Genomic DNA, 25972 nt, shown 5'->3' with positions numbered 1-25972 from the left:
TTGTTGTGTAACAGGAAGTTAGCATGTCAGGGATGAGGTATTGATGTAGTCCAACAGGAAGTTAGCATGTCAGGGATGAGGTATTGATGTAGTCCAACAGGAAGTTAGCATGTCAGGGATGAGGTATTGATGTCGTCTAACAGGAAGTTAGCATGTCAGGGATGAGGTATTGATGTCGTCCAACAGGAAGTTAGCATGTCAGGGATGAGGTATTGATGTAGTCCAACAGGAAGTTAGCATGTCAGGGATGAGGTGTTGATGTCGTCCAACAGGAAGTTAGCTTGTCAGAGATGATATATTTTTGTGGTTAAACAGGAAGTTGGCATGTCAGGGATGAGGTGTTTTTGTTGTCTAACAGGAAGTTCGAACTTCTGTTTGCAGTTGTGTCAAATAAAGTTGCTACGAATGTTACGAGTCTCCACTGGGAAGTCGGTTGTTTGTGGTCATCGTCCTCTCTCAGGATACTCTGATACTTGATAGAGACACAAATATTCACTCATACGAGCCAAACACCTGTCTGACTGCTATCAGGATTATTCAAAAACTACAGGACCCATACTCCCTGCATTTAATGCAGCATTAAGGACAGCCTGTTAAATATGGGGCAGATGCGTCCACCAGAACGGACCACTGAGTTCTGCTGAGGTCTCAACCTCACACACAGTGTCTTCAACACAGGGCTTCACACCGCGTTCTGCTCATTTCCAATAATTAGACTTCGCTAAACAACATTAGACATCAGAAACCCCACATTGAAAATTCTCAGCTGAACCGGTGGATCCTTCCTATAAAAAGACCCTGCTTGCTCTGCTGCACGCTGGAATTCATACGTCTAAAAACGGACCTCATCTCGAGGTGAACGCCTCCGATGTTCAGCTGCAGGCAAGCTGCTTGTTTGTGGCACGAGAAAGTGTCAGGGTGCATCATGTCGGAAATTCTGGGGAGCAGAGATAGATCAGACGCCCCGCTGTAATGGCCTGTAATTAGAGAGCTGATTAGTAGAACTAATGACCCAATAAATGGTCCTTCTCTCATATCTCACTGTCTTTAGAACGAGGCTGGAGCAGCAGATAGGGGACGAGCGGCGTGGCGGGATGACGCCAGCCTCGCTCTCGTTAACCTAATTAACATGGATACAGGTGATGATGGAAGAAGATGGGAGGTGCCAGCTGCATGGTTTTACTCTCATCCCCGGCACGGGAGGAACTTCGCCTTCTCCTCCTCTTCTTCTAGTTTTTTCCAAGTTGCCTCTCCAGTGTCTGAGGAGCTCCCTCTCTGAGCGCGCTGCAGGCCGCGGGCTAATAGATGGCTCGGGGCACGTCAGACGGAGAATAACAGTGCTTATTATCTTCTCTACCTCCTTGAAGTAATAGATGAAAGCCTCGCCATCATGTAATGGGCTACTTAAGTCTGTCAAGGCAGGAGAAATTTTTTACCCTGTCCTTATTTGCCTGGCTCCTCGCTCCCCTCTTTTGTGTTAAATACATTTTGTCTGAATGCTGCAGGGTCTTTTTCCTCCCTCTTCCCTGACATGATAATAAAAAACCACACAGGCGATGTGCTTTTAGTACCCTTCTGGCTAAAGCCCTGCAATCAGGAGTCATTTAAGATATGACACATCCAGGCGCTAAAGAGCCGTCTGGCCAGACAGGAATAATGACGCTGTTATCCATACTCTGACATCATTAATGAGGCGGAAGAGAGGGACAAACCCCGAGGTGAGGAGGGGCAGAGCGAGGCAGATAAATGGGCTTGTTTTTCACGGAGATCAGTGCGCTGATGTTTTTTTGGCGTGCATCACTTAGCTCTCTGCGGCGAACTCAGCAGGGCGTGTTGAGATGTCGGAGACGAGGCCAGTTGATAGCAATGATGTGAGAAGCCATGTTGTCTCCGATGACCCTCCTGATGACTGCTGAGGTCTTTGTTCCAAGTTCAGCCCTATAGTCCCCTCAGCGGATCTCTACACAAACCTCACCTGAGGTAAGAAAAAGCTCCACAGCTCAGCCACGACCCAGCGCCATGTTGCTGTGGACGCACGTGTGTGCATCCCGAGATCAGGGATGACTCGTCCCAGCGTACTCGGCGCTCCACGGCGACCAGGAGAACGAGAGAGCAACGTTGGCACCATCAAGTGGAGCAGCTCCTGAGACTGCGAGCAGAGGAGGAGGTTTAAGAGTTCTGGAGCTCCAGTTCTTGGGGCTGAAAACACACAAACAAACCCAAAACAAATCCAGACCGGTTCAGCAACTATCAGGTTCTCAGAACGTTCTCCCGCGTCACTGACGCTCTGTCCCCCTGGAGGACAGACCGCAGATAACAGCATGAATTCTGAATCTGCTCGCTGACTATCCGCTCCTGGACTTCAGCTGGACCACATCTGGCAGAACCACCAGGGAGCTCAGAGACTCCCTTTCCCTTCCTGATACTCCAAATGCTTTGGCTTTTTCCGGAACCCGTGGGAGGTCCGAAGGGCTTAAAGGGTTAAGATGATACAACCTTCAACAACAACACCAATCTGACATGAATGTTTCTGAAATGGAGGCCAGGCTGGATCCTGACGCTGCTCCCGCCACTTTCACGTCAGCTGTGGATGCGGAGCAGCAGAGCTGGGAGCTGGAACTCTTCCACAAGCACCTTCGAATCTGACAAGGAAAATCATCATTTAAAGTCTCGCTCAATATTTCACCGGATCACTGGAGCGCAGAAGAGACGGCCGGACCGGATATGATTACCATCACACGACATGAAAGAGAGAGAAGAAGAGCATCAATAGTTTCTAATCATGTAAATCCACACTGATACACATGAAGTCTTCCACCTCAGTCGCTCCAAACACGGCGCGTCAACCAGAGCCACAAAGAGAGAAACAGGAAGGAAAAGCATGAATTACCTGAATGAGAGCACCTGGAGCCGCACTCCTACGCGTGATGGACGACAGGAGCTCTCCTGGGGGGCAGAAACGTGACGCCATCCACAAAACAACCGCCAGATGACACGACTGAAAAGAGCCGGTCTGTTTGTGTTAGTGAGGTGAATCGCAGGTGTAGAGGGGTGGAAGCCACGCCCCCACACAACACCTGTACTCCTCCTCCATGACACACGCGCACGTTTATTCCACTATTAGTCAGGAAATTCCAATATTCTGAGTGGGTCTGGGGTGTATTATGATCATACACATACATTATTAAAAGGTGCTACATGTAGCCATCACAAGTGTCTGCATGCTGACATCAGAGATCGAAGACTGAACCGACCAGAGGGCTGAGAGGGAGAAGGTGCTTCTACCAGCCCGTCAGCTCCCTCAGCACCAGCACAGTTCTGGCCCTGCACATCCTCAAACAGAGCTGAACATCCACTGACAGCGCTCACAAGACCGGCGTCGTGCCACCAAATCTTCCTGCTATCTGCTGCTAGCTTGGATCTCTGTGTGGTGGTTCAGCTCAAAAGTTCTGGTGCCCAAACACAGCGTGTAGAACCACCAGGGTCCGCCCATCCCCCACTGTCCGACTCCTAGGGACACCGGCTCCAGGGGAAATGTTTAAGTTCAGCTGTTTCAACCTCTGCTCATAGTGGAGAGGTGAAAAACAGGCCTTTCACCTCCAGGGACAAGCACCTACGGGTCACAGCATCGCCTCCACAGGTGGTTCAATCACGCCAACAAGTCGCATCACAGTTAATAGAAACAGACACTTAATACCCTCTTGCACTGTGATTGGTGGCATGAGGTGCAAATGCTAATCTCCAGCATAATGCAGTTTACTTCACATGTGGTTTTGTGCCCAGTGTGTAAATGTCATCGTCGGATGCTAGAAGCCAGACAGCTGACAGCAGGGGCACAAATCTCAAATTAATGCACCTAAAATTGCTGCTTGAGCCGTTTGTCCTCCTGGATGAGTCAGTCACCCTGGGATCAGGATGCAGGTGATGGTCGAGCTGCGTCTCAAGTGTTTCTGGCAGAAATCAGGCTTTAGCGGGAGTCGCCGTCCTCCCAGTTCCAGTAATCAGAGCTCTGTAAATTACAACGGCTCGGGAGATAAGCTGTTTGGAAGGCTCGCCGCGGATCAAATGGGCAATCTTGATTCAGGCCAACTACAAAATTAGCCAGCCAGTCTCAGTTATTTTTCATCCTGTTTTTTCCTCCTCCTCCTCCTCTTCCTCCTCCTCCTTCCAGTGAGAGTTTAGTTTCAGCCCGTATGCGCAGGGAGGTTGTTCAGAGATCAGATGATAACAAGATTACAGGCCGAGCAGGAAAAGAAGTTTCATGATTTTAATTCCTTCATAGCTGCCCTCGAGCGCATGAATGTGGCCAGATGAGAGGATTAGTGTATGGATTACATACATGATTAAATGTAACAACACTTAAAATGAGAGCGTCTGGGACTCTAAAAGATGAATTCGTACATGTTTGGTCCAAGTCTAGCAGGGTTTTATGAAATTAGTTTGGGTTTTATATCCCAGGGCGACTTTTTGTTTTACATTCCCAGTTAGATTGCTGCAGAACAATCATAGAAACATGGCTTCTTAGAGCACATAAACATAGCGTCATCCTGATATTTGATTGTTCTGTGGACTGTAAGCTAATGTCAGCTAAGCAGCAGTAAACATTCCAGCAGCCATAAAGTTCCAGAGACAGAGCAGCGAGGACCAATCACAGGCCGGACCTCTAATTGGAGCTGCTCCCCGCAGGCTCATCAGAGACGGTGGAATAAACGGGGCAATTCTCTTTTATTTCCCCCAAATCTGATCAGAGGTGTGATGAACAATGAGAGAGAAAACAATCCAGTGCTTTGGGATTCGCCCTTTTTTCTCCATTTCTGTCTGAAATGGAGAAAAAAAGGCAGAGAGTTGTTTTTGAAAGATGACGTTCCTCTCCAGTACTGCACTGTAGCAGTGTGATGGTGCGTTCAAGTGGAACGCTTCAGCTTGTTCATTTGGATTTCTCTTGTGCACATGGTAAACATGACCACATCTGAAGTAGTAGCAGTAGAATTAGTAGTAGCAGTAGCAGTAGTAGCAGTAGCTCCAGCTATGTATGTGCTTCAAAGCTGTAAGCTGAGGCGTGATGTGGTCTGTGCGTCTGGCCAAGTCTCTGGAAGTTTCAGCCTCTTCCAACTTGGGTTATTATGATTTTTTTTTATTCTGATTCTACAGAAACAAACCGACTCAATCCGACTGAGACGCGGTGAACTGATTCTGTCCTCCAGTGTCGCTGGGATGGCAGAGAAATAATTTTGTTTTTGCAGTGGAAAATCTCAGCTGGAAATATGCAGAAATACATTTTCAAAATACTAGTAAAGGAAGTGGTATTTTTTCAAAATAAAACACCTGACAGATTGGTTCTTGTAGGACAGTTTGTGTGTTGGGAGGTTTTGATGAAACGACAGGAGTTTCATCTCACAAGATGAAGTTAATTTAGCTGGATTTGACTTTAGCAACACCCGTGAGCTTGACTACAGACACAAAAACGACTGTTTTAACACCATAAAGCATCTCAACCGTGACAGAAGCCAAGAACAAACCAAGATAAAATGACCAAATCAGCAATCTGGGCAGACGGAACATTGCGCCTCTGAAGCAGCGAGCATCCCTCGCCGACCAACATCAGAGCAGAAGTTAGCGAACGAGGAGTTCTTGCATATCCCGACAGCTGTTTAGGAGGCATGGATGTGGAGGGAAGCTGGGCCGTTTGAAGTCAGCTAAAATCAGCGGGAGCTGTCAAACCGATGTTTCTCTAGTTTTAAAGGTAAAATGTGGGGGGAGCACATGTGAAAACACACTTCGGCCAACATCAGTTTCAAAAGTGACAGCTCTGATTTCTGCAGCCGGCTCCTCTTTTTAACGACTCCTCTTTGGCTGTGGCCGTTTTCCTGCAACTGTGCAGTCCAGGCTCGTGCTCCATGAAGGACGTTTTCATTCCTACACAGAGGCTAGAAAGCCTTTTTTAAAGGTGTTATTGATGTCCATCTGAGACAGGTCCAAGATCCTCCATAACCTGCATATTAAATCATTAAAGACAGAAATGGAAGGACAGAAAATAAATCCATGCAGCCCTCCGGCTGCGCCATGGTTTGAATACGTCCTCGTGTTGTTATTACGACCACGGAGACTAACTTTACACCACTCTGTCACTGAGCTACGCAGTCTCATCTCCGCATCTCTCAAATCCATCACCGACCGTTTCAACCAGAGGAATAAGCTGCAAAATGACCACAGGATTTTTTTTTTTTTTACAGTCATTTGGAGTTACTCTCTCCTCGCAGGACGACTTTGTCCCCCAGTTTCACCTCGCTGGAGAGCATCCAGGGAACACTTAGCCGCCGGTCAGGACAGTTGTTTTCTGACAAATTTAATAATGAAGAGTGGAGAGAACTGAAGAGAGGACGAATCAAAGGACTTTAAATGTGGACAGAACCAACCAGAAGCGCCTCCCACAAAAAATTAATGAATGACTCAATAGATAAAGCAGAATGCAATTAAATGCACCACCGTCACATTACAATGAAGGCAGACAGTAATTAACTGATAAATCGTGATTTTTGTTTTCATCGTTTCTTCTCCTATTTGCTTGTGATTTGGGAGTTTCAGTCCTTCGCGACCCAGAACAGGAGCCGCGTGATTCCTCCGTTCAAACCATCAAAAGCTGAGTTCGACGGCACCGAATGATCCCCAACGTACGACATCGAGATGCGTTGGCGATGATGCGCCCTCGCTGCCTCACACACCGCATCACCGTGAATCGAGGATCTCACTGTAGTTCCTGACAGTGTTAGAGCCCCTCAACCAATCGCTGGAGGGTTCAGAAGGAGGCGAGGTTGTGTGTTGCCATGACATCATCCATGAGTTAATGTTTGTGTTTTACCGTGGCGACCATATTCCATCACGTCTGCGGCGAAGCTCGTTGGTGTAACGCGGTGATGTCACGCATCTATTCAGGTACGACATGTAATACAATTTTAGTGGACTTTCAATTTCATGCTACATTTACTTCAACGCCACCGTTTTACACCGGCAGACATGTTGTTGTGCTGTGTATTGATATCTAACATTTACTCACCGACGCTTTAGCAGTTGCATTTAATAGCTTGAAAGGTTCCGTGAAAATGAAAAGTCCATCTTCATGTTTCACTCCTTTCCTCGTACGTGTCAGACGGAACCGCAGCAGCGGAACATCCCTCCATGTCTCCTCTCCTCTCGCAAACAAACATCCTGAACTCTTTTGGCTTCCAGCGAAAGGTCTTTGTAACCCTCGAGAGGGCGGATAGAGAAGTGGTTTTAGCGTCTCACCGCCCCGGTGAAAGGATTCATCTCACTCTCATGACTCGATGCCGCATGTCTGATCACATCCGTAAAAAAGCTGCAAGATCCAAAGAGGAAGTGCTCTAGTTTATATTGGACTGGACCATGACCCCGATGACCTCATGGTTGAACAGTTGTTAGCTGTCAGGAAGCTAACGGAGACTGACGGAGCGACTGGCTCTTCATGCATTCTGGAGTCACAGATTCAGGGGGAAATGTGAGCTTGTGAGCACTTGAAAGGCAAAACACACTTTTAGAATCGCTTCAATTCCAACGTTGCAATTTAACAGCATCCCAATTTCCTTTCCTATTAAAATCTGATGATTTTAGCTTTACGTTAGGTTTCTTGTTCAGACATTCTTGGCAGCGGGAAGATGATGGAGGAGGGGTTTCAGGACTCTTTTGAAATGTTGAATAATTTTTAAAAAACAAAGGGAGAGAATCGGCATCTGATTTAAATGTTTCTGAATCGATGATAGGAAACGGGGGGGGGGGCTTGTTCTTAAGGAACAATAAAATAATAGATGAGACCTCGATGAAGAGATGGAGGCTGAGAGGGAAGATCTTTAATGCCCACAACTATTTGCTCACCACTCGTTTTTCAAGATGTTTTATGGGCTGAGGTATCGAAACAAATATGAAGACTGAGCAGTCTCAGAGAGCTCCATCTGTCCACTGGAGAAAGTAAAAAGTACTTCCCAGCACTGTGTGACCCTCTCAACTCCAATTACATGCACAGCCTCTTCTTGAGAATCTCACCCAGCTCACCTCAGGTGATAGACTCCAGCTTCATTGGCGATGCAAGAGGTGTGCGCTTCTTGCACCATCTTTGTTCATTACCTCTTGTCTTCCATTTACCTCTGAGAAGGCTTCCATCTCCTTGAGTCGAGATGAAGAGCGAGCAGCTTGAAGAGGACCATTAGTCCACACTTGGTCCAAGTTTCAGCTGCAGAAGAAGAGGAAGTAGTGAACTTCAACCTGATATGTTGCCTGAGTGTGAAACCAATGTAAAGTTGCATGGAACATGGAAATATCCCAGGAAATTGTTCTCCCAAGAGCCAGACAAGAAGATAGAAACCCTTCTCTCGGGAGCTGAGACCCAGGCTAGGTAGCTTAGCATAATGAATAGTAGTGGATGCGAAGTGTTAGCGTAGCTCCGTCTCTGCCAGCATTAATATCAGGAGAGTTGTTGGTAACCTTGGTTATGAGCACCAGTTTAAAATGAGAAGACATTGTCGTGGTAGAATCAGACTCGTAGCCAGAACTACTTTCCTGACTGGGCGCAGTGATTTGACGCAGCACCTCCAAAGCTCCACTGGAACTTGGGTCAACAGAACCAAACGTTTGTTGAGGACTAGAAGAGCGACTGCTGCTACTGATGAGGAGGAGGAGGAGGAGGATTCCTGCTGGACACACCAGCATCCTGGACCTGAGCTAGCTGATGCTAACACTTCCCACCCACTACCAGCCATTGTGCTAAGCTAACTAGCCTGGACCTGAGCTAGCTGATGCTAACACTTCCCACCCACTACCAGTTATTGTGCTAAGCTAACTAGCATGGGTCTTGGTTCCCAAATGTGACAGAGGGGAGAGCCTAGTTGACATTAAGGAAAACAACATTTCTCCCCAAATTTGACGTCTGCTAATGTAGTCACGGATTAGCGAGGGAACAGGACCCAAATGCAGACAGCAGCCAAGGGGAGTGCAAGAATAAGGATTTATTCCAAAAATCCAGACAACACAGGGGGTTCAAAGTCCAAAGGAAGGGAAAAATAAAGTATCAACAAGGGTCAACAGGCCTCAGTCCTGGGCAAATTAAAAGTACAAAGAAGTAACACAGAAGGACATAAAAAGAAGGACTTACGGGAAACACGGAGGAGCAGAGAACAAGACAGGGGATCGACCATGACAAAGGGAACAGGAATGCCGATCACGGTAACAGCAACAATGACCCGACAAGAGACAACGGGAAACACAGAGGTTCAATACACAAGGAAATGAGACACAGGTGGCGCAATCATACACAGGTGAGACACGTGAGGTCATCACAGCAAGGCGCACACAGGAAGACAAGACCCGAACTTCAAAATAAAACAGGAACTAAGGACAGACAAAGACAAAAGGGAAGCACAAAGGAAGAAAGAACAGAAACAACAACATAAAACCAGAAATCAAGACACGGACGTGACAAATGTCGTCTAAAGCCATTGTACTCCATGGCAACACAGCACATGCACTTGTTTTTTTTTTTTTTAACAAATTCCACTTTTCTATGTTTGCTGGCACTGCCAAAGCGTTTTGGCACTCAGAAGCTGGGCTGGATTGGCGTGGACAGATTACCATTACAGATGGACGTGCTTCTCCTTTCACCCCACGTAAACACAGGGCTTCCCCCATCGTGATGCACGCTTGTCCCCAACCCTCCACGGCTCAAACCCTGCTCATTTGCAGATGATTCCTTCATTTTTAAGACACAGTGCCTTCCCGTGAACCTTTTAGGGAAGTGGGAGGTGCAACTGTGATGTCACAAATTGGTTTAGCGGGCTCCTGTTTGACGGCTTGAGTTGCCCACACACTCACGCTCTAAAGCAGTGGTTCTCAAGCGGGGGGTCGGGACACCTGTGAGGGTCGCAGGTTCATTTCTGGAGGCTGTGTGGGACATCCTTCCACCTGTTTATGGGGGTTTGGTCTAGATTTGAGTGAGTGTGTGTGAGCGCATCTGCACTTGAAAACTAGAGTCAGCAACATGAAACGTTCATGTTGGCAGTCCCTCAGGACTAAGAATAAGTTTCTGTCCATTTGAATTCTTTTAGGTCTGCGGTGCACAGGCTGACTGACGGTGCAGTTGTTTGAATGAATCTCAAACCAAAGTCAAAAGGGAGCTTATTGATCCGTCTGGGGGCAGAGAGGTCCAGGCGGCCGAGGGCAGCGCGGGGCACGAACGGCTACCTGACTAATCTGGAGAATCACAACTGAAGAAATTTCGTGTCTTTTAAGAACTCTTTGGTAAACCGCTTCCATGTAGTACTGAGTTAAGTGGTTATTTTTGTGGTAATTTCACGTATTTCTAAAAGGTCACACTTGCCGGGGCATGCAGTCACCTGTGTTTTTGGTGGTTAAAGGGCTGCAGGTTTTTTGTCTCTGAGGGATATTGTGCTGTGGTGCGTGGCTGTGGAAGTATCCCGTCATCCAATCCTGAATATTTGCAAAGAAGCAAAGATTTCCTGCAAGATGGGAGATGCTAACGTAGCTGAGAAAGCCTTAAAACCTGATGGTTTTGTCGTGAAAATGTCCTTTCATCTCTGCTAAACAGTCACCAATGAGCCTCTGGCTGAATTATGATTGACAGCTGCCGAAGACCAGGTGTTGTCCTCCATTTCAATTACAAAACTGTTGCGGGTCGATGTTTGCTTGAAGCTGGGATACGGAGCGTGTTAAGGATGAAGGACCCGCTCTGGCACCAGCTGCCGGCCTCCACCCAGCCCCTGATTATGGCACCGCGGGGAGGATGGCGGCGTGTCAGTTTGAAATACTATGGCCCTGGGTTAGCGTGTTTTGATGCCAGCAGGTCGGGTGAAAACCCCAGCTGGATCATGACTTTATTCAAGGTGTGACGAGAGCACCGGCGAGCGGGGGCTGAGACGGGGCCCAGACGAGGGCATTTGCAAGACCAATAAATTACGTGGTGCATAAGGAGCTGAGGTGACAGCCGGCTGTATTTACTCTCTGCCCTTCTTGACAGCTCTGTGGATGCAGTGTTTCTCTTCTTCTTTTGAAAGTATCTCGCCTGCAGAGGGACAATTAAAGAAGCTCGGTTTTAGAGATAGAGGGCCACTGCTGCATTGATTTGTTTCTGTTTTTCTCGGCGATGGATGACAAATGCTGCAGCAGCTGACAGAGCGGTTGAAGAAGTAATGCATTTGCTTGGGTCTGATGAGAAATATAACAGATAAAGTGCTGGGCTGAGGGAGTTTTTCCTCAGGACTCTGAATATGTGGAGCACTTCATTCTGCACATGTTGTTCTCTTTATTTACTCTGCATTTAATAACCTGGAAACTGACGTGACACGCAAGGTGGACTCCAGTTCTGGTCCCGGTCGTCTGGATAAGGCTGAGTTTGGTTCACAACTCAGGAGAAGAAGAAGAAGGGTTTGTCTCAGGCGGTGGATGCTCTGACTTCAGGAATGTTTGGAAGTGATTATCCGCCCAAATTATTCTGTAGTTTCAGGGCTCAGCACGAGATCCCCGGAGCTCCGTTTCCACATATGGAAATCTGGTGTTTGTAGTTTTAAGGAATCTTTAACTCTGCGTAAATTCTTTGTGAATACCAAACACCAGAATAAAGGTGGGGGGCAACAGTTTGTGTGACATCGTCTTCATCTCAGCTCCCATCCCAGCTTGAGTCCAGGCTGGTTCTGCTTCTGTCTCAGTCCAGCAGGCTGAAGTGGTACCGTAGATCAGAACCCTGCCACACAAGGTCTTCTCTCATTCACACCAAATCTCCCGAAAGTCTTGAGGGAATTTCAACCTACAAATTTGGCACAAACGTCCACTGGGACTCAAGGACAAACTGAAGAATGTCGGTATTTCCAGTTTCTGTCCGTCAGAACCTTTAGATCGGACCGCCGGCGGCCAGGGAGTCTGGAGTGCTGCTGACTCACCCCGTGAACTCTGGGAGAACCCGTCCTTTTATCCATCATTCTGTGTTGTTTGTGCTGCCGGTTTCAAGAAGAGGAAAATAAAAGCAAAATAAATGAGGAACGAGAGAAATTTGAGTGAAGTGGTGGATGGAGAGACAGCCAGAGGAGGGAACAGAGAAAGTTGGAGGTGAGTGAACTTTGTCAGCCTGAGATGAACTTCCCCCTGAAACATGGATGAGCTGCATTATAAATGGCTGCGCTCTCACTCGCAGTGCAGCATTTTTCTGCTTGTCACAGCGCCGACGAGAAGCAATAACACAAACTGAAAACACAGCAGAGCGCCGTCAAGTACGCTGGGGTACGGTGAGCTCAGTGGCTCGGCCGGACGCGGGTTCAAGACCGGGGTTGGGTTAAAAACCTGCTAGCGCCTCACTGTCGTGATAACAAACCCTGAAGACGTTTGAAATCATGTTAAAAGCAGTAAATGTCATTGACTCGATCTGGAGGCAGATCTGAAACCTCATGCACGATGATTTTTATCTCTGCTGTCAGCAAAAATGTGGATAAAGCTGTTAAGTCCAGGGACAAAAAGCTTCTGGTTTCCCGGGAGAGAGGATGAGCGATGTTCTCCCAGTTGGTGAGCCTCCTCGCGTGCTGGGAGCCCAAACTACCAAATAAAGAATAAAAACTAATTATTCCATAAATAGGAGCAGAAATTACACAAAACTAACGTTAGCATGAATGACATTAGCTCTTTTTTGTTGCTTCTACCTGCATGAAACATTGAGAACCTTTTAATTTCTTCTTTTCATTTTAATTGATAGATTGAGTTTCAGTTTGTGTGTAAGTTTTCACATTTCGTTCTCTTTTTTTTTCTTTTATTATTTTGTCTTTGCAAAAATCAGAAAAACTCAATCAAGTTAAAATCAAAGGAGAAGTCAGTTGGGGGTTTATTAACTGCATAATTATCTTTTTCTCGTGAGGTCATCAGGTCACCTGCCTCTCCGTCTCAGGAACAGCTTGAGGGGATTTCCTCCCGCTGGGTATTTGGAGGTCAAAGGTCACTGTGTCCGACACTGACTGTGTAAGATGTGTTTTCGAGCTAACGTTATTTCTGGTGCATTTATGTGAGTATTTACTGGAGAATTCACTGTTTATTTTGGATTACTGCAGTTTTGGTACACGCAGCTCGTCTGTTCCTCAGTAATGTGACTTCTCCTGCGGTTTATTTCCTCCGTTGGCTTCCTGATCATCCGTCAGCGTTTGCCAGTGTTCCTCTCAGAACTCGTCTTGGACAGCTTCAGTCTGCCTGAGCCGGGACAGCGTGGGCTTGTCTCAGTCAAACAAAGTGATTGTTCGATTCCTGGATCTGTCGCCAGTGAAAAGGAAAAACCTCCCGACCAGATTCAGGAAAACTGTCTGGGTTGCCCCTTGGGTTTATTAAAGCCCTGCGGCAGCAGAGCGGTCCGACCGCATGTGGTCCTGTCTCGTGATACGCTTCTCATCTCATCTACACAATAGCACACGAGTGCTGAGCTCATTACGGTTTGACCCTAAAAGTAATTGAAAGTCTACTTGCCAACGCAGGGAATTAATCTCATGTTTCTGAGCAATGATGAATCAATCGCATTCAGACGAGATAAATCACAAGAGGCCAAACAAACAAACGGCAGCGACTGTAATTATCAAGAGGACTTGGTTTTGTTGCTTCACCTGAGAACAGGCAGACACTCCCGAGCCTCCACGGAGGACGCCGCCGCCAATTATTTTTCTTTGTCAGCCACAATTGATACGACACTTAAGGGAAGGCTACCGACGTCTGCTGAGCGGAGGAAGACTCTGATAAACAGACGCCATTATTTGCCTCGATGGTGCTTCATTGGACAGTCGGCAACCGTGGGCGTCACTGTGCACCTCCACATTTACAGTTCCAATAACATAAAAAACACTACACATGTCTGAGGATAGCTGCATTTCCCTTAAAGCTACAGTATGGAACGTTTGTTGCCATCTTGTGGCAGTGAAAGTTACTACAACTGTCAACTCATGTTTTTCGTCAGTTGTTGTTTAGTAGAGTTGAGCCTCATTTAACCTTTGTGAAAGGATTTGATTCACGATCAGAACTTGATTTATTCGGTTTGATAACGATCAGACAAGAAGAACCACAGAATTCGCCCGTAATTATGTTAGCAGGTGGCTAACGTTCGGCTAACTTCAGGGGCGCCCCAGTACGCACTTCCGTCATACCCACAGTGAACAGTTAAACACAGCTGTTTTAAATAAACCTGGCTAAATGCGGCTTCGCTCTAACAGACTTATTAGTCCTGTAGCAAATAAACTGAAAAAATAACCTCTGAGGGAGGCTCTTTAAATAAGAACACAAATAATTTTGTTAAATTATCTGTGAGACTTGTGGTTCTACACCGAGGACAAGAATAACAACACAAATAATTATTTTGTTTTGTGGGTTTCCAATTCATTTCTAAACAACATCTATCCTTTTCCTATTTTATTATCACAGAGTTTCACGCAACAGTGAATGCTAATCACATTTAAATGACTGTTTGTGTCCAAATCAAACAATGAGAAGTACTGAAACTGAATAGACAATCCAGAAAAGGAACCCGGCCAGCTACTTGGTCTTTCTTAACTTCTGGTGTCTGTGGGGTTCTGGACGTGAGGACACGGTTCTCACGGTGGCAGAGTTCATAGAATAATCGCTAGAATTAAAAAGATGCGGACAGAGCAGAGGAGGGGCAGCGAGGAGACGCTAAGAAGGCTGGAGAGAGGCGAGCGAAGAGGGAAGCCAGCGCTTTCATGTCCTTCCAGTGCTCTCTCACATGCAGTCGGGGTTTACTTCAAGAAATCTGCCGCCTGTGGTTCTTCACAGAGCTCTAAATTGGCCCATCCGTGGGGTTTGTTTGCACAAAAGGGAGACATTTGGACAGGGATTATCACCGGCCCAGACCTCCATGTCTCAGCTGTGGTCGTCTGCCAGAGACGCTGCTCCTTGCCAAACTCCTGCAACTCTGAAGCAATTGTGTGAGCATCGGGGTGTAGTTAGAACAACATTTGATGTTTGAAGGGTCTGCAGGCTGCTTTCTTCACTCTAAAACCAGACACAAGATGAAGGGTGCGAACAAGCTTGACAGTGTTCCACATCTAGAGATGGACGCCGTAAAAACCCCACAAACGTGAAGTCACAAGATTAAAAGCGCCCCCTGGTGGCGGGTTGCACCGCAGATCCTACATCCTGCCCCTACGATCGTGATGCCAACTTTGATTTTAGCACCATGTCGGAAATTTTGCAGTCGTTTTTGCTTCCACAAAAACTGTTGTTTCTTTTTTCGTGAGACAGCCGGACGTTTTCAACCATGATTCTGTCAGCAAACAGGATCTTTCCCACATTGGCAGCCATGTTTTTGGGGACCAAACCAGATGTTTTCGGCCAAAATTACAGTCCGGCTTCAAGCAACATAGCCGCCTGTGTTTGCGAGACGTCAGCACATTTGCAGCAAAACCGGTTGGTTTTAGTCAGATGTTGTGACGTTTCCTGCTTTGCTTCTGGCCTCTAAACTCGAGTATTTTCAGAAAAACATCTGGCGGTTCACCGTTGTACTTCTGGCAACAACGCTGGATGTTTTTAGCGAGACGCCCGGATATTAGCAGCTTTCATTCCAGGTGTTTGCTGTGCCTCAGCCGAGCCAGCATGTAAGCACAGCGTCGAAGTGTTCTGACATGGTTTGACTCTGAAAATATGACATGGAATGCTTCATATTCATATTCATGAACCAGAATCGAACACATTATTACCCATTTGTGGGGATGCTGGAGTGGATCTTTGCTGCCGCTCAGCTTGTGCGGGCAATTAATTGTTGTTATAGAAGGAAAGGATGATTTAGTCCAAGTACACACATAAATACTGAGAGCCTTTTCCCACTTGTTCGTTACCATCCTTCAGTTAATTAAACAACGTCTTTACTTGGAGTTTAATGTTGATATTTGATGTTTAAAGACATTAAAAACTGTTGTCGGAACACAACTGCAGCCATCGCTGGATGTGTCCACATCGCTCCACCATCTGCTGCGTGCGAGTGAGCCGAGGCAATGATTAAAGACACTCGCTTAAAAACGAGGCGTCTTGTTCATTTGAATCCGAAGCACACGACTGCTTGTGCTCCTCCACTGAGCACCAACACGACGCAACCGCCAATGCAGAAATAGAAGAGCATTTAAATCAGATTTCCCTTCAAAAAAAGATCAAATTGCACTGCATCATGTCCTCAGAGGCGCATGTTTATTCTCTGCCTGTTGGCAGTGGAGTCGGTGTTTGTCAGGGCAGCGATCTGGTACACGGAGGAGCGCCACCACAATAATAAACAAAGAATGCTGGCTGCTCATGGGGGTAGCGGCGGGCACAAGAGTAGGTCACGCAGGACGGGAGAACACATTTGGAGTCATGGTGGGAGCTGAGATCCACTCCCCCACATCGTCTCCTTTTCATCTTCATCACCCTCGTGGCGGTGGAGCTCCTCAGATGTTTAAGAATAAAAAACACATCGGTGGGGGTTGTTGGCGGCGGCAGCGGCGGCAGCGGCAGCGTCTTCCTCACATGCCCCACAGATGTAGATGGAGACGCAGCTACTATAGAGGAGTGTCATGTTTGCCTCATTAAAAACCCTGGGTAAGGTGAGCGCCAGTGTGCAGACAATAGGGATAATAGGAAGCCTCGCAGTACTTCACGTATTCACACGAGCGGGACACGCACGCCACATCACTTACAAATGTTCCACTAAACACGAGGAGCCATCGGTATAAAGCCAGCAGATGGAGATTTGGTTCCAGAGGAGCTGTGAAACCCATTAGGCCCGACAATAAGAGAGAGCGCATGCATCTGCTTTGAGTAGTGCAGGAGCAGAACGCCTGAATTAATGCTGCAGCTCGAAGGTGAATTAATCAGTTAATTAATCAGCGAATCACACACACGCGCGCGCACGAGTCCCTTGATATGATGATAAGATACACGCATGTTCTTTGTGTTCTACAGAAGGTGGTTTCACAAGGTTTTCATGTTCTGGGCCCCCATTTGAAGTGATGTGGTTCAACAGGAGGGCGGCGTGGCTCAGAGGTAGAGAGGCCGTCTAGCAACCAAAGGGTCGTAGGTTCGAGCCTCACTTCCCCCGGTGACCATGTCCAAGTTTCCTTGAGCAAGATACTGAACCCCTAACCGCTCCCGATGACCCTGCATCGAACTGGTGACCCATCCAGGGGGAACCCCCCCTCTCACTCAGTGTCAGCTGGGATAGGCTCCGCCCCCCCGCGACCCTTAACAGGATAAGTGAAACAGAAAATGGAGGGTTCAATCAGAACTGTTTTATCTGCTGTTTCTGGGTGGATCTCACCAGTATTCAAACATGATGAACCTCATTCTGAACCACTGAAGTGTGACTCAATAAATTATGATTTTTCCTCTTAAATGTCAAGTTTTTGCATGTTTTTCTGATTGGTGCTGCCTACTTAGTCCTCACTTTACCACATTTGCCCAAAAGAAAATCCCCAGACGTCATGTCGTGACTTCAAACATCCCGATTGACGGTGTCAAAGGGTTTTTGGCCAATTTTGCTGCGTTGAGTCTTTTTGTTGTTGTTGTGGTAGCTTCATCTTTAATATGGTGCAGATTTGCAGATGTCCTTTTTACACTTGATTTCTTTCAAAAAACATGAAGAAAAATACTATTTGTGAGTCAGTAAGCATAAAAAAAACAAATTTATTTACTTTTTAATCATTTTATTGCATTATTTATGAATTGATCTAAAAAAATTATAACTTGTTTGGGTTTTTTAAACTTTGTTTCTTTTCTATTGACTTATTTACCATTTTCTGGTACGTCTCCTTCAGTTGTTGCAGGATCTTCAGGAACTCAGTTCAGTCAAACGTAGCATCGTAAGCAGCTTATAGTGTTTGCCCCTGAGTTGTAGGTTCATTGTCCTGATATCCAACATTTCCTTCTTTCCTCTCTCATGTTCAAAGTGTGTTTTCCATGTTTCATTCCTGGCAAGTGACATTTGGTCTGCGATCATTAAACGACGACGCTTTCTTGTCATGGCTGCCGGCGTCCGATTCTGAGTCCATTTCCTGATTCCCTGTTTATGACAGAGAGCAGTTGCGTGTCCAGACGGCTTCCATCATGGCACACCCAACACTAACGGGGACTTAAGGAAAATTGTCACATCTTAAATGGATTAGGTTTGGGTTAAATCTGATAGTGAGCCAGTTCTCTTCCCTCCAGTCTTGCACTTGTTGTCGACTGAGAAGTTGCAGGCCATGAATACTGACAGCATGGGGAAAAAAAAAAAATCAAACGCTCACCAAATTGGGGTGTTCAGAGAGAGCAGGGCATCTCCTCAGAGCCTCACCGAAGGGTGTCATTAGCCTGACGACAGACACCAGCGCTCCGATTCAAAGCTCCCTTTGTGTCTAATTAAGGGAAATTATCCTTCACAGTTCTGGCAGGGCAGGCGGCTGGACAGCAAATAGCTTCACCGCTGAAGTGGCGTGTCAGGATGACTTCTTAGACCACCTCCTGTTTCAAATTGAGGCTTTCCTCTAAGCTAAGGTGACATTAGAGTGACTTTGAATCAAGTGGCGCAAATGAGACGCGTCTTATCAGGGAGACGAGCAGGTATGGAGGACAAAATGCAGACATTATCAGGACGGATGTGGAGACCCGGAACTGCTGGAACGAACACGTAAAAGGTCCTAAAAATGAATGCCTATGCCAATTAATGCACCACAAATATTCCCATTTCTAAAAATACATTAAACTAAACGTGCTTCTATGTCTTCTAACATTCATGTAAATTTCACTATTTCCTACACGGATTTCCAACATTACTTTGTATCGGGCGGAGATGCAGACAGAAATACATTCCATAAGTACTGCGATCAAAATAAGCAAAAACTATCAGTATTCATACAAAAAGGGACAAATCAATTAAAAAATCATTTACATAAAGTTAAACAAAGGTGAATAAATACAGAATAAAAAAGTATAAAGGACCATGAATCCACGGACTCACGTCTATACTTACATATTTAAATGCATACTATCTAATCTGGTGAGACCGTTAATTATTTCTGTATTATTTATTTTATTTTGACAGTTTCAAAGAATGAATGAATATTTCCCCCAAAATAATAACTTTAAATTCCAAAACACACTTTGAGCGGATGTCTATATTACAGTCCTACAGAAACAGCTTGGTTTGATTTTGCCAAAATTAATAAAACTCCATTGTTAGACATAAACCTCATTTAATGAATCGTTAATTTGAATGTTTACAACTATGTAGCCAGTTACCATCTGTGCTTTAACTAGTGATTATGTCATAGCTGTCCAAATATCTAAATCCAACACAACAGCCAGATTTCTTTTAAAACGTATGAATCAGATTGAATTGTTTAATTAGACTGACGCTGAAATAACAGCTGAACAAAGCAGAACTGTAGCTGTTGTAGTTTCTCTTTATCTTCTCCTCTGATCGGTTGTCTGACCTTGGACCTGAAGTGTTGTTTTGAGAATAAACCTCTGTGTATCACATTATCATACTTTTAAAAAAAACACACACACACACACACACACACACACACACACACACACACACACACACACACACACCGTGAGTGATGACAGGATGAGATGAAACGTCACGGAAGTCTGGCTGCGACAAAACCCCGGAGACCAAATGTCAGGATGCATAATTGAAACACTGAATATAATTTGCTGAGTGAATGTACAAATATCAATTATCAGTTCTAACTGTTGAAAATAAACACCCTTGTCTGTGTTTTCATGTCCTCTTCAGGCTGCTTTCACACCCAGTCAGTCACCACGGGGTGAGTTTTCAGGTTTATCTCAACAGGAAAAGGCGGGTTTGAACTGAACTGGAGTCACAATATTCTGACTGAGAGAAGCCACACTGTGAGCTGGAAGGTGTCCACAGGAAAAATAACTTAATTAAATTTAGCATTTAGCGTTCTGCTGTTTCCTGAAGTCACATTTAGTCTACTTTCTTTCTAATTTTACAATGTCTGATAGAAATATTACCGGCATGCTAACTTCAGTGGTATCTAGAGTAACGTTAGCAACGTTAGCTGATATACCGTTAGCCGATGTTCTTTTAGGCTATCTTGACTACATGATGACTAACTGTTAAAGCCGGGCTATGACGACCTTATGTACATGTCGATGTGACGTCTGCTTCCCAGTGGCCTCAGATATTATACATAAAAGTGATCTTTTGCGTGCCGTCCATGTCGGTGGTGTTTTCATGCTCTTAACACTTGGAACGTTTACTGTACACAACCCCAGGATAGAAGTTCCCAAGTTATGGTGTTAAAACAGTGTGCAATCATGTGACATATCATGAAAAATTTTACTTCTTTTAAGCTGTTGACTTTAAGGTGTCAGTTACTGCCCCCTACTGGATTTGTGAGTTTAAAGTTAATGAAATATTTCAAAGGAACAGGGCAAATAGTGACATGCGTGCCCCCCCCCCCCCCCCCCACCACAATAATTGTATTTGTTTATGTCATGAATTCAGGTGCAGTTGTGGTTTAAGAGAAATACTCTGGTGTCCAATGTTCCCACATTCATTACCTGAGAGCGAATACATGGATTTTTTTTTTTTATCACGATTGTTTGACTTTTATTTTTTCTCTTTTATTAAAATAAGTCCAGCAGATCTCTGTGCCACCATCATCACCATTGCATTGTTTCACGGTTTCATTTATCTTGAGAACAATGCCTGCCTCTGGGGTTTTGATCACAGCTTCAAGGTCCCTGATGCCTGCACGGAGCTTGAAAACAGCATGAGACTTCAATTTCTCTTCTCCTAATTCATTTTCACTCAAACAGAGGAATTATAGTGTCTTTAAGAACCTTCGCTGTTCTGCAAGTTCCGTTTAAGATCAATTTACTTGTATGCAGAATGACAAATGCTGGCAGAGGGGTGGTATTATTTTGACAAAATTCATTCCGACAAATTACCTTTAAAGTCTGCGAATCTCAAACATTAATCCAATTATGATTAAACACTTTGTTATGGTGATTATTAGGACATGACTGCTAGAAGCTGTGGCTCTAGCTACGCCTACCGGAGAGCAGTTACTCAGTTTTGTGCCCGTGAATATAGATAATGTGATAGATGTTCCCGCCAGTTGTTTCCCACTGTTATGGCTATTAAAGACTGTGGTGAGGTGCCAAGCGCTCAGCAACAAACAAGATGAAGAATTAGATGGCAAGTCAGTGAATTAAACCAGCGTTTCTTAAAGTTTTTGAAGTCCTGCACCCCTGAAACATCCAACCTCCTGCTGTGTACCCCTCGACCGCCACAGATAGCGCTAGCACCACCAGTGGCTAGGCTAGCACTGCTAACGTTAATGCTAGTGCTACTAAACACGGTGCTGGAAGCCCCAGAGCAGATGGGAAAATGGACATATGGTTGCCCTATCCCCCAGTTTTGTAAAAATAGATTTAAGTAAATAAAGGATTCAAGCCTTTTAAAAAGCAGTTTCCCACTTGTGTTACAGCTTCTAGAGACCATGTTAGTTATTAACATTTCCTTCTACTCAGGGCTCAATAAGCAGCATGTCCACATGTTCACTCTAAGTGTGTTTTCACAGAATTGTTGGAGAGGGTGGGAAGTCCAGGTCAATCACTGTTACCATGCTGCTACGTTGCCGCTCCGTACCAGGTAGCCTGGAACGCTGACAGAGCCAATCAGCACCAAGATGCCATGCATCCCCCCCAGAACCTCGCCCTCCTATCCCAACACCTCATCGTCTCGCATTAACCTCCCCCAGTATCGCAGGAATGTGCTGCCCTCTATTCAACCCGGAGCTTCATCGGAGCAGAGCTTTTGTAGGCAGCCTGTAGTTCTTCAGCCCATCAGGCAAAAACAGTCTCCTCTGAATAACGTCTCCGGACACCAACTGCTTCTAAACAGGGAAGGGGAGAGACGAGGGGCTCACATAGATATTTCTTTTTTTATCCACTAAATATGTAATCTGTAGCGTTCTGCTGTTCAACAGAGTTGGGCTATGCCCTTGAGTTGTTTGGTGCCCAAGAAACAATTTCATTTTACAACCAAACACACAACAGAATGTTTCTGAACATGTTATGAGGGAAGTAACCAGCAACGCAGTACCAGAATCTTCATTAATGTCTGAGCAGCGCTGCCCGGCTTGGCTGTGGTGACGACGTCTTGCGAACCATCACAATGCAAAGTTTCGGTTTGGGGACAAAAACCACTGGATTAGGATTAGGGGACGATCGTGGTTCAGGTTTAAATAAAAATAAGTGATGAGCGAGGGATTATAGCGTCCCAAAGGTCTCCTCCTCGCTCCTCCTGCCACACACTGAACACGGGTTTCATTCCATGGAGGAACGAATACAGATTTATCATGAGAGCCGTCTGTGTTTGATCACCTACATACTTTAATCAGCATGAGTCACAGACTGAAACCAATTAGTTTTGAACCACCTTTATTAGAAGGGTGGTGTGATCCTCTCTTTCTTCAGATTGCACAGCCCCGAGATGGTTTGTATGTGTCGGTGCTCTATATGAATAAAATGGACTGAAACTGACAAGAAACCTGCTCCGCTACCACGCGGAGGGTTTATTGATCTTAATCAGAGTTTATCTCAGGCAGATTAAGATGCCGTGGGGTAACAGGGAGGAGCCTGACTGTCACGTTCAGACTACAGGTATCTGGTTGATTCCCTTCAGCCTCTTCTATCTCACATCGATGCCAGACCCTCCAGCCTGCCGGCGTTCCTCACATTGTCGCCGTTGCCCAGCTCGCCAACCATCAAAGCCCTCACATTCTCTCTTCTTTGTGCCCTTGGCGCGTGTCTTCTTTGGCACGGCGAGACTGAGAAAGTGTCAAGCAACGCAACTGTGAGTTCACTGACCTTCACGGATATGCAGCGCGCCTTAGTCTGCAAAAATGAATCCATTTACCAGCCTGTCCTCCCCAGATGAATGAGTACCGTGTCAACAAGACAAGTCTGTATACTGAGATGGAGGGAGCGATGGACGGATTGACAGCTAGGTGTCTCAGTTGGCTGGAGGACTCATACAGTTTGTCCATAATGGAAGCCAATGTGGACTAAAGGCTGATTTATTCCTTTGTGTTGGGTCTTTATGGACTGTACCCCATTGTGAGTATTTATCCTTCCGCATCGGTGTGGCGGTGTTGCACCAAAGTCACACCTCCAAAAAAGTTAGTTGACATCAGCGATGCAGTTTTCCACCGTGTACCGAAATAACTACAACGCTGAAAAGAGAAGGTGAATGGAAGCTTGATGCCACAAACCAGACTGCTCACGGTTGTTGCGTTTTATGTCACTGTGACACCCAGATCCTCATGTAAGGAGGTGAGCGCCAGCTTCCAGAAGTATAAACTGGCTTTGAACTGATATAAAGAGACGTGAAAAAAACTTTCCCATGGTAAAACTTGAGTAGGGGGATCCCTACATGCGGAATAATCCTCAGAACTGCATAATGTCCAAGATTTCTTAGAACAAGACACTAAGGTTTTAAAGGCTAATATTGAGTGCTCACAGTCAGATTGTCCTGCTGTTGGTCATGTGACCATCTTTGTGTTTTGTAAGACGAAACAATCTCACGCAGCAAACTGCTTATGAGGACTACTCAGGTTATGTGTCTGAAGATTTATTCCTGTTTGGATGGTAAATAAATTTGTTGTTTGTAGGTTAAATCTGAGCAGAGATAAAAGTCACTGCTGCACTACTTTGTTTCTAGTCACAGTTTCCTTCAATTGATTTTTGTGTTTCACAAAATGCTAAGGAGACGGAGCTGTAAAAGACTCCTTTATGCGTCTCTGTAAACAGCAGAAAAACAACAACAAAAAGTCCTGTTTTTTAGCCTCATTTCCCACTTTCTGGGAGACTTGACGTATGCGTTAATAAGTACTAAACGAGCGATGGGTAGCAGGCGTGGTGTTTCTCCCTCTGTTTGTTTTACAGAAACACTGTTATCATCTCTCCAGTGACGACAGGTCACAGCTCACTTGTATTTGCACGTTAAGCAGCGGCACAATTTCCTTCCTTTATTATCATTTTCTTTTTCTTACCCTGCGGAAGCTTCCTTGGATTTGACATCAAAAGCTATCTGGCAGAAAATGTCAGCTGAAGCCGTAAGTTTTTTTTTGTGTTTTTTTTTAAACAAGGTGATTATTGGCCTGTGTGAAAGGTCACCTGTGACACAGTATCTCTGAACCCTAAGATAAATGTAGCCGCAGCCGAACACAGCCGAGCCGCTCACATGCATCCGTCTCCATTCAGCCAACAAAAGAAATAATTGGCTGTAGACTCGCTCAACTTAAGCTGTGCGTGTTTTCATTTGTTTATGGAATTCGCAGGGTTCTGATAAACTGCATGCAATTCCACAGCGGCTGAAACTTTTAAAGTCTTGACGCTTTACAGCAGCTGACGTCGCGTTCACGCCAGGAAATCTCCCTCAGACTGATTGCGCGTATGCAGTTATTTTGTTTTCTTCCACAGGTGAGCGCCTTCTCCACTCATACAAGCAACAGAAGATGGAAGAAGATTGCTTTTTATGGATTGCATTCATAACGGCTGGGAGTGATGCATTCACTGGCTGGCTGTACAACCCGTGAGTGGATGATAGAAAGCTTTTGCATTGTGCATCAGCGCAGCGGGTTCTCCTCTGCTGGCTCTGGTAATTTCAAGTAGTAGACACTTGATAATACCAGGCTGTGTTGGGCTGCGCGTCTTTAGAACAGCTATGGAAGCTCATGAAAAAATAAAGGTTAGAAACTGTTCCTCGAAAAACATTTGCCTCAGTGAAATGAAGCTGTGCTAAATCCTACAGACAAGCGAGTCAAAATGATGAGATTCTAAATTCAGACCAATGCGATCGGGGTGATCAGATCAAAAAGTCAAAAATTCCTGATAAACGTCGAAACTTAGATCAAAAACCTTCTCATTAAAAGTTATTATTTTGACTTTGTATCTCACTCATGTGAATAGGAATATTTTCATCAGCGGGGCTCTCCCTGCAGGATCTTTTTTGTTGTTCTGATTGTGTTTGAAGAACATTACCTGCAATGTTCTGGTCATGTTCTCTGAGGAAAGTTTTTATTTTGTTCGCTGAGCTTTTTCTCCCCAAAAAGTTGGGACAAATTTATCAAAAACATTCTTTCAAAAAAAAAAAAAAAGTTCTTTGAGGCAACAGTTGTTGCTGCTAAAACGTTAAATCTTGTCTTTGGGAACGTTAGCTAGGGAGGGAACGTTCCCTGTGGACTGGGACGTTAGGGCGGGGTTAGGATGGGATGTTTATCTGTCATTTTGTTCTCATTCTCTATTGTATATTTTATGTTCCTTTCATTACGTCTGTCCTTGAGTATGTGCCCTCTCTTCATCGGCCTCATGCACCAGAACCCGTTCTATCTTCTAACAAGACCCAGGACCAGGTGGAGGGACCAGGACCCCCCAGTCAGAGCTGCTCCAGGGAAAGAGAGGTGGTTCCCTGCTGGAGCTGTTACCTCCACGCCCAGACTCTGGATAAGCGGTTGAAGAGGGATGTGTGATGGAGCAGCGAAGGTCAAGTGCACAGGTGAAGGTGTTTCTGATGTTGCGCGCGGCTCCCCGCTGAGGTTGAACCAACTTCGCACCAGATAGATTGAACAGGGCTCTTTCCTTTGGCCTATTCATGTAAATAATGAAACAATTTCTCTCCTCAACCTGCTTCGTGGACTCGCTTCCAGAATTAATTGAGGAATCTTTTCAAGTTTTCAATTAGCTGTTGTTGTTTTGTTTTTTTTGCCGTTGTTGACATTCACTCTAATTGCTGGGAAACATTCAGCCAGTGGTTAGAAATGTAGCTATAATGGGGCTTTATTCTCCCTGTCAATCTTCTACAATGGCAAGGAGAGGTAAGAGGAGCTTTACTAATAATTACGGCAGGATAAGATGATTCTTTTGCCTT

The 25972-nt window shown here is 45.5% G+C and overlaps 1 long non-coding RNA gene across 1 annotated transcript; it reads left to right on the top strand.

The window, feature by feature from the left end:
* Positions 1-22547: 22547 nt before the first annotated feature.
* LOC147241346 (uncharacterized) lies at positions 22548-25752 on the top strand. The gene is made up of 3 exons (XR_015110842.1): positions 22548-23376; positions 24526-24637; positions 25423-25752. It is a non-coding gene; the product is annotated as an uncharacterized LOC147241346 (long non-coding RNA).
* The last annotated feature ends 220 nt before the right edge of the window (positions 25753-25972 follow it).

Source organism: Aulostomus chinensis, chromosome 21 (assembly GCF_037954235.1).
Source record: "Aulostomus chinensis isolate RoL2024-O1b breed Wild chromosome 21, RoL_Achi_v1.0, whole genome shotgun sequence".
NCBI classification, from domain to species: Eukaryota; Metazoa; Chordata; class Actinopteri; order Syngnathiformes; family Aulostomidae; genus Aulostomus; species Aulostomus chinensis.
This window is presented reverse-complemented; position numbering and strand designations above follow the sequence as displayed.